The sequence below is a fragment of the Pelodiscus sinensis genome, chromosome 25 (genome assembly GCF_052426305.1).
Source record: "Pelodiscus sinensis isolate ZL-2025 chromosome 25, ASM5242630v1, whole genome shotgun sequence".
NCBI lineage: Eukaryota > Metazoa > Chordata > Testudines > Trionychidae > Pelodiscus > Pelodiscus sinensis.
In genome coordinates, this window is record NC_143076.1 from 12,820,977 (window position 1) to 12,837,432 (window position 16,456).

The window sequence follows — 16,456 nt, forward strand, 5'->3', positions numbered from 1 at the left end:
GGCTGTTCCCTCTGGGCAGCCTGTGCTGCATGGGGCGTGCGGGGTCCAAACGGCTGCTTACTCCGCTTGCTCCCCCGTGGCGGCCCGGCTGAGCGGCGCAGAAGTCAGCCGAGCGCCACAGTGGGAGGCGAAGGGGGGCGGGGCGGTGACGTGCGGCGTGACAGCGGCTCCAGGCCCTGCTCCCTGGCTGAGAATGTCACTGCCCATCCCCCTTTGCCTCCTCCCATGGTGCTCGACTGACTTCTGTGCCGCTCAGCTAGAGGGCCGCGTGGGAGCAAGTGGCGCAAGCGACCGTTTGGGCTCCGCGCTCCCCATGCAGTATGGGAAGTGCAGAGCCCAAAAGGCCCCCTGAGTGAGAGGCGGGAGGGGGAGGAGAAGAGAAAGAAAGAGACAGAGAGAGGCAGGAGGCGGAGGAGAGCTGAGGGGGGGGGGGGAAGGTAGGAGGAGGAGGAGGAGGACAGAGAGAGAGAGAGAGAGAGAGAGACCGGAGGCTCAGGAGAGAAGACCTACGTGGAGGAGAGACCTGAAAATCCCGTCTTATGACGGGCTAATTGGCTAGTGTAAAAGAGTCCCCAAAATGTAAAACAATACCCCAGTGACTGGCATGAATAGTCCCTCGTTGGTGGTTCCAAGAGAGAGGACAAGAGATTAATGAGTCTGAGGTTGTGCAGCACCTCACCTTGAGGCTCCCCGATAGGCTGGGGTTGTTAAGAGGAATCTCACACTGCAGCTACATGTGTTGTGCGTGTTCTGTGGCAAGACCGAGAGCCACAGAGTCCGGGACTGTCAGTCCCTCATGGCTCACATGCTCTACGTGTGAGTGCAGGCAGGTTGAGTTAGTTCCTGCTTCGTTCACACTGTTAGTTGGTGGTTAGGATTCCATTTGTAGATCTTGGCCAATATTTGAAAACTAGAAGATTAAAGTTAGGTCTCTAAGTCCATATTTAGGCTCCTAAATAAGTGGCCTAATTTGGTTCTCATTGTCTTTCATATGAGCATTTTTGCATGCTCAGCGCTTTTAAAATCTGCTTATTTATTTAGGGGTTAACTAAAGATTTAGGAGCATTTCTTTAAGGCTCTTACTTTTGGAATCATTAGCCCTTTTCACTTTCTATTAAAGCCTATAAATGATCTGGAGAAAGGGGTAAGCAGTGAGGTGGTAAAGTTTGCGGATGATACTAAACTGTTTAAGATAGTCAAGATAGAAGCAGACTGTGAAGAATTTCAAAAAGATCTCACCAAACTGAGTGAGTGGGCAACAAAATGGCAAATGAAATGTAATGTGGGTAAGTGTAAAGTAATGCACGTTGGAAAAAATAACCCCAACTATACGTACAGTATGATGGGGGCTAATTTGGTTATGACAAATCAGGAAAGAGATCTTGGAGTTATCATGGATAGTTCTCTGAAAACTTCCACACAGTGTGCAGCGGCGGTCAAAAAGGCAAATAGGATGTTAGGAATTCTTAAGAAAGGGATAGAAAATAAGACACAGAATATTTTACTGCCCCTCTATAAAACTATGGTACGCCCACATCTTGAATACTGTGTACAGATGTGGTCTCCTCACCTCAAAAATGATATTTTCGCCTTGGAAAGGGTTCAGAAAAGGGCAACTAAAATGATTAGAGGTTTGGAACGGGTCCCATATGAAGAGAGGTTAAAGCGACTGGGACTTTTCAGTTTAGAAAAGAGGCGACTAAGGGAGGATATGATCGAGGTATATAAAATCATGAGTGGTGTGGAGAGGGTGGATAAAGAAAAGTTATTTATTAGTTCCCATAATAGAAGAACTAGAGGACACCAAATGAAGTTATTGGGTAGCAGGTTTAAAACTAATAAAAGAAAGTTCTTCTTCACACAGCGCCTAGTCAACCTGTGGAACTCCTTGCCAGAGGAGGCTGTGAAGGCTTGGACTATAACAGAGTTTAAAGAGAAGCTAGATAATTTCATGGAGGTTAGGTCCATAAAAGGCTATTAGCCAGGGGATAGAAATGGTGTCCCTGGCCTCTGTTTGTCAGAGGCTAGAGAAGGATGGCAGGAGAGAAATCGCTTGATCATTGTCTTTGGTCCACCCTCTCTGGGGCACCTGGTGCTGGCCACTGTCGGCAGACAGGCTACTGGGCTAGATGGACCTTTGGTCTGACCCAGTACGGCCATTCTTATGTTCTTAGAGAGAGAGAGAGAGAGAGAGAGAGAGAAACCGTGTAGCACTCAGAAGTGCATATGTGTGGAAGTGCATTTTTTTGATAAGTACAGGCTAGAATGCCAGGGTGATTTGCCTGCCTCCTGTCATGTCTCTTTCAAGATTTGATCGGTGCAGAAGAGAAGAAAGGGGATACAGCTCTGGTAAGCAGCATGTGGTCCTAGTAGGGTTTGGTGTGCTCTAGAAGATGTTCTAGCACTGATGTTTGTGCAAGCTGTGTATGGGGGAGTTGGGTTCTTAATGTAATTACATGCCAGTTTGGAAACAGTTTTTGGTCTGGGAGAGTAAGTCAGATCAATAATAAACACCTGATAAATATCAAAATTTGGCCTGCAAAAGGGAGATGTCAATATTTTAAGCGCAACCATTTAAAATGTCCTGAGAATTTTTCAGCAAAAACAGCCTACAGTGAATTCCTAGTTGTCTTTCTTTAGGTTGCCTGAAGTAGTCCATGAGTGCTAGGGAAGCTATCGTGTGGAAATAGTCCAGCCCTCCTCTCCCCTCCCCTCTCCTCCCCCCCCCCATCGCTCCCTCCCAAAAACTACATTAAAATAGGTATAAAATCAACAAATAGGATGACATCTCAAATTACTCATACATCTCTGCTCTTGGCATTATCTTAAAGAAGATTCCCAAATAATTAGTAGCAGCCAGAGGGTTTTGTAATATGCTGAGATTCATAACTTGAAAAAGTTGATGTAGACAATATTACACTCTGAATAATTACTGTGCTTGAAGGGCTGGGCTGATGTTCAGCTGAAGGAAAAGCCATGCCTCACATAAGTGGGAGCTAGCCAAAGTCTAGGCAAATCAGATAGAAGCCAAAACAGAGGCTTAAGAGACCCAGCAAATATACCAATCAGTGTGCACAGCAACTCCTTCTATAGCTGGGAGCTAGAAAGTCAGAGAGTACTTCAGGGTCTGTTATTAGTCAGGAAATCTCAATAAGATAAATAAAATAAAACCTTGGTCTTCTTCATTTCCAAGTTGGATCATACTTCACTGTAAGGGTCAATTGATAAATACTTTATAAAGTGTTAATAAATGATTAATAGATGCTGTAATAAATTGTTAATCAATTGTTATAGATTGTTGGAGAGTCCAACAGGTCTCTTACTTAGTTTGCTTGGATTGTAACTACCACTTTCTAACGAAGTCTTTGTGAGTATCTGTAACAGATTGTTTATGAGCTGTAACATCTATAGCTCATTTATTAACCCTTTATAAATAATTTAATATAAATTAATATTAAATGTGACCCTGCCCAAGTTCTCGCTCTTTTCTACCATATAAATGTCAATTTCCTACCACAAAAAGTGTTGCAGGCAACCTCAATGCTTTATTTGACTTTATCTTTACAGCTAAAGAGAAACTGAACACATCATATATATAGTAGCCCAGTGTCTATTGAGTCTGTAAAGCCGAAATGCTGGCTGTTCCCTCTGGGGGGCGCTGTTTCTGAAATGCTGGTTGTTCCCTCTGAGTGGCCCGTGCTGCATGGGGAGTGTGGGGCCCAAACGTCCGCTTGCTTCCCCGTGGTAGCCTGGCTGAGTGGCGCAGAAGTCAGCCGAGTGCCACGGCGGGAGGGGAAGAGGGGCGGGGCGGTCACATGCGGCGTGACAGCAGCTCCAGGCCCCGCCCCCTGGCCATGAATGTCTCCACCCCGCCCCCCTTCGCCTCCCGCCACGGCGCTCAGCTGACTTCTGTGCTGCTCAGCCGGGCCACTGCATGGGAGTAAGTGGCGCAAGCGGCTGTTTGGGCTCCGCGCTCCCCATGCAGCATGGGGAGTGTGGAGCCTAAAAGGACATTTGTACTCTGTGGTCCCCCGAGGGAGAGGCAAGAGGGGGAGGAGAGCTGGGGGGGAGGCAGGAGGAGGAGAAGGAGAGAGAGAGGGAGAGACGGAGCGAGAGACTGGAGACTCAGGAGAGAAGACCGACGTGGAGGAGACCTGAAAATCCCGTCTTATGATGGGCTAATTGGCTAGTAAATTAATAGTAGCTTAGCTTACAAGTGATCATGATTGACCCACATTTACAATGTGCAAACAATAAAGTGCACGATAGATAGATAGATAGATAGATAGATAGATAGATAGATAGATAGATAGATAGATAGATAGATAGATAGATAGATAGATAGATAGATGGGGTGTATGGGGATAGAGAGAGAGAAAGAGAGATGGATAGGGTATATGAGGATAGAGAGAGAGAGATTAGATAGATAGTGCTTAAATGAGGCCAATTTCACAAAAGTGAAAACTATTATGCAGAGAGGAAGATCAGCAGCGAAGAAGATGAATTTAATCAGAAAAATGTGATGATTAGTAGAAATCATTTAAGAACACCTTATTAGATGCCTGAAATGCTACAGTTAAGGAAGAAGACTGTTCTGGTTGAAAAATCTTTTTATATTGAAAAACTATATTAAAAATAGCTATAAAATCATATAATAGATATAAGAAAGAGCAAGTTGATAGTAATTAATATAAATCAGAATGTAGGAATTGTAGAAATAACCCTTACTCCTTAAAAAATGAGGTTTAATGGTTATTTCGAAAGAAGGGGTTTCTCAAAATAACCACATCTACACGGCATTTTTTATCTTGAAATAGGGTATTTCAGAATAGCGGCTGGATGCAATTATGCAAATGAAGCATGGGAAATTCAATTCCACACTTCATTTGCAGTTTTGCTCGGCTTTGCTCATTTGCATTCCTCAAAAGAGGAATGCAGTGTAGACATACTCTAAGAGCTCAGTCTATCTAGCTGAGCAAAGAGAAGGCTAAGGGGTGACTTGATCACAATCTGTGAGTGTATCTACATGTGGAATAAATATTTAATTAGGGGTCTTCGATCTCACTGAGAGTAGTCTAGTGCAACCCAGTGACAAGACATTGAGGCCAAACAAATTCAAATGGGAAATAAGCAGAGCTAAGGTGAACTGAGGTGGCCACCTCAGGTGCCAGACTGTGGGGGGGTGCCACTAGGACCCAGAGTGTAGAAAATTGTGTCTGTTGCTGATGCAGCGAGGGGGCATGGGAGTGTCATTTGAGCTCCCTGCCTCAGGTGCCAAAATGTTGTGGGCTGGCCCTGGAAATAAGACATGAAATTTTAAAAGTGAGGGTAATTAACCATTGGAATAATTCACTGGGAGTCATGGTGGATGCTCCATATCTGACAATTTTCAAATCAAGGTTGGATTTTTTTTTTTCTAAAAGCTCTGCTCTAGGAATTATTGTGGGGCCTGCGTTATACATGAAGTCAGATTAGGTGATCACAATGGTCCCTTTTGACCTTAGAATCTCTGCATCTTAGAATTGACCATTGTTGGAAGCAGGATACTGGGCAACATGAATCGTGGGACTGATCCCCTAGGTGAAATCTTAGCATCTTGGAAATAGAAGAGGGAAACAGCTGAAAACACTAAGGCTACGTTTGCACTGGTACCCTTTTTCGGAAATGCTTAAAACAGAACAGTTTTCCGTTATAAGTATTTCTGGAAAAAGCGCGTCTACATTGGCAGGATGCTTTTCCAGAAAAGCACTTTTTCCGGAAAAGCGTCCTTGGCCAATGTAGACGCGCTCTTCCGGAAAAAAGTCCCGATCGTCATTTTCGCGATCGGGGCTTTTTTGCAGCAAAGACTACTGTGCTGTCTACACTGGCCCTTTTCTGGAACAGTTTTTCCGGGAAAGGACTTTTGCCTGAACGGGAGCAGCATAGTTTTTCCGGAAAAACACTGACAATTTTACAGTAGATCGTCATTGCTTTTCCGGAAAAGCAAGCGGCCAGTGTAGACGGCTGGCAAGTTTTTCCAGAAAAGCGGCTGCTTTTCCGGAATAAGTGGCCCAGTGTAGACACAGCCTATGGCTAATTCTGCTATCAGAAGGAACCTGAGAATGTCCCATCTGCTTTAATTCCCCTAGGAATCTTGGATCAGATATTCAGCACAGGAAAGTTCACTTAACTACACACTAAGCACAAGAATAAACATGTTAGATGAATTAGTGGACCTGCATGCTAGTCACAATAAATCTGACTAAACAAATTCACTTAAGGGTTGGGGCAGGGGAACCTAACTAAGGAGTAATCCTGTTATGGGATTTTAAAACACATGCACCGTGTGATGAAATTGGATTACCGAATCCGCTTAAAGAAAATAAAATAAACCTATTAAAGAAGTCGATTGTATGACATGTTAAGGCAATGGGATGTAGGCAGGAAGAATGAAATCCTGTCTCAAGGCCTACTTCCATGTACTGTGCAGTGAAGAGGCCTGCAGCATGGTTTTCTCTGGTTGAAATTCACCTCTAGGCAGGCTGACAGCACAAAGCTGGTTGTAAGAGGTGCAGATTCTGGACTGTGGCAAATGTCAGGTTGGTTTGAGGATAGGTTGGTCAGTCAAAAACCTTGAGTAAGGCTGGGGGAAATGGGTTTTCAGTTTTTAAACCAAAAAAAAGGCAAAAAAAATCAGACACAAATTTGAATGGAAGTTAAAAATTAGTCATTTTTGTGTCTGTTTTTCTTCGGGGCTGGAAGGGGGGAATATCTATGAACATGTGAATCAAAACCCATTTCCCAGCCAGGCATCAGCAACAGTGAGACTATTTCATATCCGGCTTTGTCTGGTGTTGCTGGCCCCTCTGATGTACTGATGCCAAGGAATATAATCACAATGGCTGTGTCTACACTGGCCACTTATTCCGGAAAATCAGTCGCTTTTCCGGAATAACTTGCCAGCTGTCTACACTGGCCCCTTGAATTTCCGGAAAAGCACTGATGATCTACTGTAAGAAATCAACCTTTTCCGGAAATACTATGCTGCTCCCGTTCGGGCAAAAGTCCTTTTTCCGGAAAGCTGTTCTGGAAAAGGGCCAGTGTAGACAGCACAGTACTGTTTTCCGCAAAAAAGCCCCGATCGCGAAAATGACAATCGGGGCTTTTTTGTGGAAAAGCACGTCTAGATTGGCCACGGACGCTTTTCCGGAAAAAGTGCTTTTCCGGAAAAGCATCCTGCCAATCTAGACGCACTTTTCCGAAAATGCTTTTAACGGAAAACTGTTCCTTTTTAAGCATTTCCGGAAAAGGGTGCCAGTGTAGACGTACCCAATAGGTGCAGGGGTGATTTAAAGGCAGCCCTGTGCTCAGAGACATGCCAGAGATCTCCTGGGTCCTTTGCATGTTATGTTAGGTGCACAGTTTGGAGCATGGCTCATGGTGTGTCTCTGAAACCCTGTGAGAGTCACAGCTTCTTGCTGTGATGCCAACTGGGAAATGTAGGTATTTGCTCTGTTTCGGGTTGATTTTGTAGTCCAAGTGGAACTTTAGCTTAGAGTCATGAATCTCATCCACTGTGTTTCTCATCTGTTTAGTAAAGAAAGGAGGAACGATGTCCTTGTGTCTAAAGCCTAGAATAGATTCTATTCAAAGCTCTGCCTTGGGCAAGTCATTTCCCCTCTTTGCCTCAGCTTCCTCATTGATAAACGGGATAATACTGAAACAAAAGACAGGACTATGTGGTACTTTAAAGACTAACGAGATGGTTTATTAGGTGATGAGCTTTCGTGGGCCAGACCCACTTCCACAGATCAATATGTGGAAGAAAATTGGCACGACCATATATACCAAAGTGATACATACATACCGAAGTGATATATATGGTTGTGCCAATTTTCTTCCACATATTGATCTGAGGAAGTGGGTCTGGCCCACGAAAGCTCTGTCAGGACACTGCATATGAGCTCTTGCGGCCTGGCACCTACCAGTGTAAGCTAGAGCTGATGCTATACTGCTCCGAATTATGCTGGAAGAGTTGGCGAATGGAGCTTGCCGAAACTCGGAATTGCCTCCTTGCAGGAATTCTCTACATTTCCCATGAAATGGAATTTCTGTCAAATGTTTGACCTGGAAACACTGACTCCTGAAGCAAGGGCGTGTTCCAGACCCACATAACCTCAAAACCCAGAATCCTCAGCAACCTGCCTGGGAGCTACCAAGAAACCCAGCAGGTTTGCATTAGAACCGGCCTGTGGGTCATTGAAAGTTCCTCGAACTTGATACGTTTCCGCAAAAGGCTTTGGGCTCAGCCAATATCAAACAGAACCATGTTTCATCGGAAAATCCCCCACCAACTCTACTTGATAAGCTGGAGGCCCACCCACCCGCTGCCTCCCACACTTTCTGCAAGCACTGAAAGGAAATGAGTCAGGGCCAGTATATCTTATGCATTTGCCGCTTTAAGACTTTGCCGGCTGATGAGCAATCAGAACCAGGCGAGCTCTCCTGGACTCATAGGAGGAGGAATTATCAAGTTCAGATTGCCTGGCAAATCAAGACGGAGGGCTCTTCTGTACACTGAGGAGTTATTATTATTATTATCATCAAAGCCTGAGCATGTTTAAAAACAATCGTGCACTGGAGGGAGTAGGCATGTTGTGCAGCAGCACATCAAACCCCAAACCTGTCTGCAGGTCTCGCAACTCCCGAAATGTCGGGAAAATTGCCATTTTTCTCTGTTTTCACAGCAGGGCTGGCTCCAGCCAGCTGCTAGGCAAGCTTCCTTGCACGCAGCTCTGCCGCTCCAAATGCAATCTGGGAATGGAGCAGCTCTGGGCTCTTCTTCACACTTCTGACAGGGGGCCTCAAGCCAGGCATGTGACATCCTCATGTGCCTGATTCATAATTTGCAACACCCTGCTCCCTTGACCAGCCTTGTTATTGCGAAAGGATGCAGGGGACGACTGCAGCAGGCTGTACTGGAAGATGGAGAACCGCAACTGCTCACAGACAGCCGCTTAAAACCAGGCTCTGACGGCTGTGGTTTCTAGCTATCATTACACAAGGGCAGACTAGGCAGCTCAGTACAAGCTCTGCTTGCTTTAATGAGAACAGCTGCAAAAGCAGGGGTGGGCAATCATTTATGATGGGGGGCACTCCCAAGATTTTGGAAATTGGTCAAGGGCCGCACTCTTCCATGATATTAATGGAGGGAGTATGGGGTCTGGGATGGAGGTTGGGGGCAGAAGGAAGCTTGGGGTAAGGGATTAGGGTGCAGGAGGGTTTGTGGGTTCTGGGAGGCAGTTTGGGTGAAGGAGGAGGTTGTGACCGAGGGCACTGGACCCAGGTGCAGGGGCTTGAGTTGTGACCTGGGACAGGAAGGGTTTGTGACCTGGGGTGCAGGAGTTTGGGTTGTGACCAGGGCAGGGGATTGGTGTACAGAAAGGGGGGCAAGGTTTTGGGTTGGGACCTAGGGCAGGAGGGGAGATCACTAGCTCTACAGAGCACTCATGCTGCAAAATCTTAGTGGAGAAAAGGCCCTGTCGTTTGCACCCTGCTGTACTAGCCAAACTGAATGCCAGTCTTGGGGGGGGATAAGATTGATCTTGATGCGATTCTGCATTTGCCTTCTCAGCACCACATGCCCCAGGCTCAGGTTCCTTTGTGAAGCATCGGGAGAGCTCTGGATGAGAGGTGTGTTCACATAATTGGTTTGGGATCCTCCATCATGGCTGTTCAGGGGATGCTTTTGCACAGGGCTGGGCAAAATACAGCCCACGGTTCCGGCCTGCCTCGCCACCGTATCTGGCCCACGAACGCAGTGGGGAGCCCCAAGCAGGCGCCTTGCTTGCCTCGCCCTGCTCACACGCGGCTTAGAAAAATGGCTGCTGCAGCTGCTTATCTTTCAGAACTGTGAACCCAGAGGGGAGGGGAGAAAGGCTTCCTGAGATGCCCCCGCCCCCAGAACAATCCCATTGGATGGTTTCTGGCCAATGGGAGGTACGTGTTTGAAAAGCACTATGCCCCCTCCCCTCCAGCTTGTAGTTACTCACACATGCGCATGGCCCCTGAAGGCAGGGAGGCTGCCTCAGAAACATGCTGGGCTGCTGGCCAGGAGTCACCCAGGTACTTTAGCTCCTCCGTCTCCCAACCTTCTGTCCTCCACACCTGCCATCTTATCCTACATAAACCAAAACCTCTGTCCCCCACCTGAACCTATACCCCCGCCCAGAACCTGCACCCCAATCTTCTGCCCCTGGTCACAACTTGGGGGCAGAGGAGACATGGCCTGGGGAACACAATCTATACTCGACAGAGAGAGAGACAGAAGCAAGGAGGGTGACCTGCGTTGACAACTGGTGAGGAGGGCTCTGGGGACGTGGGGAAGCATTGGCCATGTCCCCCTCCTCCTGCCCCCGCCCGGAGAAAGGATGGAACAACCACCCCTCCACCCCAAGCCCCACCCTTGGTCAGTCCCCACGCTGCCTCTTCTTCCAGCCATGCTATCCCGCGTATGGTGAGCACAAGGTCAGCCCCAGAGCGGCATGGCCAGAAAGCAGCGTGAGCTGGGGCCCCCTTGCTGCGCTTTTCCCACCACGGCGCTACCAGTGAATGCGGGGGAGTGGATTCCTGCTGCCAGCACCAGCCCTCTAGCCCCACTTGTTCCCTACCAGCTGCTGGCTGCCCCCCCTCCCACCTTGGGGGTGTGACCCCTCATCCACCCCCACATGTCACCCCGATGAAGACACAACCCAGCACTGGACTTGTCAAGGGAGTTCTGATCTGCGGGTTGTCTGAGCCCATTGCGAACAGTGCAGAGGGAGGTACGGGGGCTGATGAGGGGCTAGGCACCATGCTCTGCTGTGGACAGCCCCAGGAGGCGGTCCCAAGGTCTCACTTCATTGTCAGCCAAAGCCGAGTGCGAACCTCTTTCCCCGTAAGGCCGGCCGAAGGCCTTGACCTGCTGTTTCAGGCAGGTCCCTAAGGAGTTATTTTTCTGAACCATTGAGCCAGGATGTCAGATTCAGGCTCCAGCCACTGACACTAATAAACCAATTACTCTAGAACGTGGACTGTGAAGTTATAAAATAAGCGCAACGAATTCTCCCTGCTGGTGCTAACAAGCAAGATAGCTTTTCCCCAGCAAAGCACTGAAAGCAGAGTCACTCCACTTGCTACTGGGTCTTAATTAAACCTCAGCAATAGATCTGTGTGGCCCTTTATCAGAGGTGCTAATTGCTAATCAGCCATAGGACGCAGCTGGCTCACTAGACCCTGGCAAACTGTAAAACCCAGCAAGATTCCCTGGCTGATCAGCGAGGGAGAGGGGCCCGCTGGGAGACAAGTGGCCTGAATTTCAGCACTGCTGAGCACCCACAACTGTCCTAGGAGTCGGCAGGAGCTCAGCTCCTCTGCAAAGTCAAGCCAGAGGCTCTCCTGGCACTGGAGTTTCTAGGTAAGAGACATTTCCTGCCAACCATTCTTCCAAGAGAAGGGGAGTGAGGAAGCTAAGCAGCTGCACCGCCAGAGAGTTACTTGTGAGATGCCAGTGCATCTGACTGGGCAGCCACGCAGCGAGTAGAAAGCTTGGGTAGGGTGGCCAACCCTCCAGGATTGCCCTGGGCTCTCCAGGAATTAATGATTAGTGCAAACACTAGGGGAAAAGAGAATCTTAGTGACGCTGTGCTATCAGCTGATGGGGAGCTTTTCATGCATGCGCCGTATTACCATTGGGATGTGGTCTCCATCCTGCAAGGTGCTGTACAAACATATGGGAAGAGAAGATCCCTGCCCCGAAGCATTAACAGGCTGGTGAAAGGCAAAAAGCAATGAGTGAGTCTGACTATAATGGGAGGAAAAGGGAAGGATGGTAACAGTGACAGACCAGATGGATTCGTGGCTGGAGACACCTTCCCAGCAAACAGCAACCTTGAACATAACCATCCAAACTCCATTGCCAGGAGTTCAGTAAAAACTCTGTTCTTATTGAGAGGCTCCGGTGTTGATTTCCAGGCTTGGAGGAAGCATGGCGGAAATTCAGACTCAGATGTGAAAAACTGTCACCAGAAATAGCTGAGAAGAACCAGAACCCTTATGCGATGCAGCCCTGTAAGCAGCTATGAAAAATCATAGGACTGGAAGGGACCTCGCAAGGTCATTTAGTCCCATCCCCTGCACTCGTGGCAGGACTAAGTATTATCTAGACCAGTGGTTCCCAATCTTTTTGATACTGGAGACCAGTAAACAAGCTTTAGGAGTAACATTTATTTGCATATTTGCATATTCATTATGCAAATGATTAATATGCAAATAAATCGTGTCACTGGTCCTACCTGTCCAGTGGGTTGTTCCGCCCCCCTCCTGGCCCCAGTCCCGGCCGCTTTATCGGCCGGCACAGGCTCCCCCGGCTGTGTCCGGCGCCGGGCTTTCTGCGTAGTTGTGCACGGCACCAAGAAGGTTGTTTCTCCCCCCAGCTCCTGGCCCCAGCCCCGGCCGCTTTATCAGCCAGTGCTGGCTCCTCTGGCTGCGTCCGGTGCCGGGCGTCCTGCGTCGGTGTGCACATCACCCGGCCTTCTCCCTGGGTCCTAGCACCCGCCGGATCTAGCCCTGCCGCCCGGGAGCATGCCCGGCAGAGACGCTGATGCGGTGGTCTCTCTCCCAAGAGGGCTGCGCCGCTGCGCTCGGCAGTACTGGGTGCTGCTACCCCGTCCCACAAATTAATACGATCACGCGCAATAATTTTTCTAAGGACCAGTGTTTTTTTCCTAAGGACCAGTACTGGGCCATGGACCACACTTTGGGAAACACTTATCTAGGCCATCTAGACATCCCAGACTTGGTGCGGACTGCCCTTTGCACAGCATAAACCTGCTTCCTTTAGCTCCCACCAATTTGCCTGCCTGCCATCTCCTGCCTCGGAAGAGCTCCGTGGATTTCCCTCAGCGAGGCAGCCAGACAAGCCTTTCATGAGCTGTGGTTCTTTCATCCTCAAACTGTGCTGAAAAAATGGGATTTCCCAGCAGGGGAGATACCACGATCATGAAGGGGATTTTCCCAGGGCTCATCCATTTCACTGCCGGTGCGCTGACCCCTGCGATTTTCCCAAATGTGGGAAACTCGACTGCATAATTTGTGGTAGTGGGGGACTGGGTTCACACTTTCCCCGGCCAAAGAAAAGCAAATTCCTGTCTACTCCCCCGACGCCAGAGGTTTTCACATGGACTTGAATGGGAGCAAAGCTGAGGATTGATTTCAGCGGCAACTGAGTATGGCCATCGCTTCATTGGCTTCAGTGCGAGCAGAGTCGGGCCAGCGCTGAACACTTCTGAACCTCCAGGCTATGCCGAGGACAGGACGGACGCAAGCTGCTTGCCCCCGCCGAATCCTTCTATCAGAGGCTCATATGTGTCTCTCCTGAGCTACGTCATCCATGCCAGCTGAGGGCAGGTACATGCAGCTACAGCGCTTCTCCGCTCTGTGCATAGAAACTAACCTTTTAACCCACCCCCCCAAAGGTATCTTCCTCTCATTGCTTCCATGCTCATCAGAGTCCTCATTTCCTGGGGAAGCGAGCAGCGCATGGGAATGTAAGTGCTTTGCTCAGGGCCTCACCCTCCTGAACGTGATTAACGTGCCGATAATCTGATCTGGAAGGCCCAGCCGTGTCATTGAGATGGCGTGGAGATTACTTAGCGCCTGTGCCAGCTGACAAATGAGCCCGGCTGTGCCGGCATTGAGGGAACACAGCTAACATATGGCTAAGGAACAATTGAGGGCTTTGCCGGGACCACATGTCTTCATTAGGAGGAGGCAGGCAGGAGAGGAGGAGTAACACAATCTATCACCATTATGGAAATGCACTCTCCATAAAGACATACTTTGGGCAGTGCAACACCCCAGACCCGCTCAGGGGGGCGTGTGACGCACTCTTGGCCCCAGGCACCTCGTCAGTCATCTCCCGATAGCCTGTCACTCACAGGAGGTGCCCCGCAAGAACATCTTCCCGGGCTTAGCACGCCAGTCACCAGAACCCAGGTGGATGGGGAGGGGAGGGAAGAGGAGGGAGGGGACAAGGAGTCGACAATTCACCTCCAATGCAACAGCAGCTTGGTGACTTTATTTACCCTAGACAGCCCCTGGCCGCGCTATAGCTTGGTGCAGCATAGACCTCTCCCAGGGCTTCCACAGCTGGATTTGCAGTTGGTGATGCCTCTGCCAGGGCAGCTACCCACCAAGTAAGCAAGCTCTATCCCCCATGTGGGCTGGCTGCCCGGATAGCCTGCTGCCCCCTCCCAACCCCGAGCTGATCCCCTCCCCCCCACACACACTGCCTGGTGCGCCATTTGCCCAAGAGCAAAGCGAATGCTATCTGCCGAGTACGTGCATGGCAAAGTCCCGCACTGAGAGCAGGCCTCAGAGGTGACATAAGGCAGGTGGGAATCAGACCTGCAGATACACCGAACCACAGGTATGAATCACAGCTGGGTCACCACAGCCCTTGGGGCTCCCCAGGAATATCTAGGGAGGCCTTTCTAGAGAGACCTTCCTGCGCTGGTGCTCTGTGTGGACCTTGAGTTGCATATCTTAGGAGAGGTGGGTTTGGTACCGGTCCTCTTGACTAAATGGTTGGGCAGTGTCCTAGGTCTGATCTGACTATTGTCCTCCACCCGAGAAGGGGCTGCCCCATCTCTATCACATTATAGTCTGTGCACAGCTTTGGGATCCCAGTTATAAAAGACACAATAGTCATGCTCACTGTTAGAGATGAGGTGGGTGAGGTAATACCTTTTATTGAACCAGCTTCTGTTGGTCAGTGAGACAAGCTTTTGAGCTTACACAGAGCTTCTTCTCGGGCCTGGGAAACTAACTCTCCTGTCTACACTACCACTTATGTTGGCAGAACTCACATCACCCGGGGGGTGAAAAAAACATCCCTCAGTAACGTATGTTTTACTGCCATAAGCGGTAGTGTGCCCAGCCCTATCTTGGCAGGAGAACTCCTGCCACCCATGGGGGTCGGTCGGTTTAATGATGTCTTCAAGAGAGCCTTCTCCCGTTGGCATAGATTGACCACATGAGAGATCTTACAGTGGGGGGGGGTCTCTGTACAGGTCTCCAGCTGCAAAGTCTCTAGTGTAGACATAGCCTAACTCAGTGTGTCTAGACTACAGGATTTTTTCCAAAAAGCGGCCTTTTTTCGAAAAAACTTCCCCTGCGTCTAGACTGCTGCCATGTTCTTTTGAAAGTCAATTGAAAGAACACGGCAGTTTTTTCAACCGCGGAAAACTTCGTTTTATGAAGAAGAATGCCTTTTTTTGAAAGTGCTTTTTCAAAAAAAAAAAGCGCTATGTATGCAAACTGCTTTTTCGAAAGGGAGCATTCAGACTGCGTGGGTGCTCTCTTTCGAGAAAGCGGCTAGCTTTTTCAAAAGTATTGGTTGTAATCTAGACACTCTTTTTCAAAAGAGGCTTGCAGTCTAGACGTAGCCAGAATGTCACAGTTCAACAGGAGACAGAACAGACTGGTTAACATAAGTCGTTAACATATATTCCAGGGGCCATTCAAGGCAAAATTACCCTTCAGTCTTAAGGAGATAAGAAAAGGTGGAGGGAAAAGCAAACGGGGAAAGCATGTTAGGGGGTTCCACAGTGGCTTTCCAATTTCCCCAACTACTGTTCTCCTTTCAGGAATCTGATTTGCGTTGTGTGCCCCCAAGTTTCACCTCACTTCAAAACTACTTGCTAAAAAAATCAGACATCAAAATACAGACGTGTCACAGCACACTGCTACTAAAAAACTGCTTGCTTTTTCAGTTTACCCTATAATTATAAAATAAATGAGTTGGAATATAAATATACTTACATTTCAGTGTATCATGCATACAGCAGTATAAACTTAGTTTGTACTGACTTTGCTAGTACTTTTACGTAGGCTGTTGTAAAACAAGGCCAATAGCTAGATGAGCTGATGTAACCCCTGGAAGACCTCTGCATTTTCCAGGGGCTCATGTACCCCTGGCTGAGAACCTCTGCACTATAGATAGTTGCAAAATAAGTCATCAATCCAGTGTCTTTGTTCAGTCTGTGATTTTTAGAGTATAGCAGAGAAATGAATTTAAGCTCCCAAGCTCATCTGGTGAAAGTTGTGCAGGTTTCCTTTGAGGCAAGGATGGAGAGGTCAGATCTAGAGTGATCCTTTTGTGAAAAGTGCTCACCACTGGTGACAGGGCGTGTTTGCTGTGTGTCATTTTCCTGCGTGAGTTCACTCGAGTGTGCTGTGATTGTCTGGGGTCACTCACATAGTTGTCATTAGAGTATTTAGCGCATTGGATGAGGTGTTAGGCATGTGCAGGCTCCACGGAGCTCAAAACGCCCGTTGTGGGGCGCACTGATCACTACAGAAGCAGAGCTACATTTGCCGATGTTTCATCTATTGTTCTGGCAGACTCTGGGGCCACTGATGAGTTGCTATGTCCTGG

At 48.4% G+C, this 16,456-nt stretch overlaps 1 protein-coding gene and 1 non-coding gene across 5 annotated transcripts in view; both read left to right on the forward strand.

Annotated features, from left to right (window-relative positions):
- The window catches only part of KIRREL3 (kirre like nephrin family adhesion molecule 3), a 782,703-nt gene that overhangs the window by 658,480 nt on the left and 107,767 nt on the right, over positions 1-16,456 (forward strand). The gene's annotated exons all lie outside the window — the stretch shown is intronic.
- Positions 12,988-13,145, forward strand: LOC149521703 (U1 spliceosomal RNA). Its single transcript, XR_016347863.1, has one exon. It is a non-coding gene; the product is annotated as a U1 spliceosomal RNA (small nuclear RNA).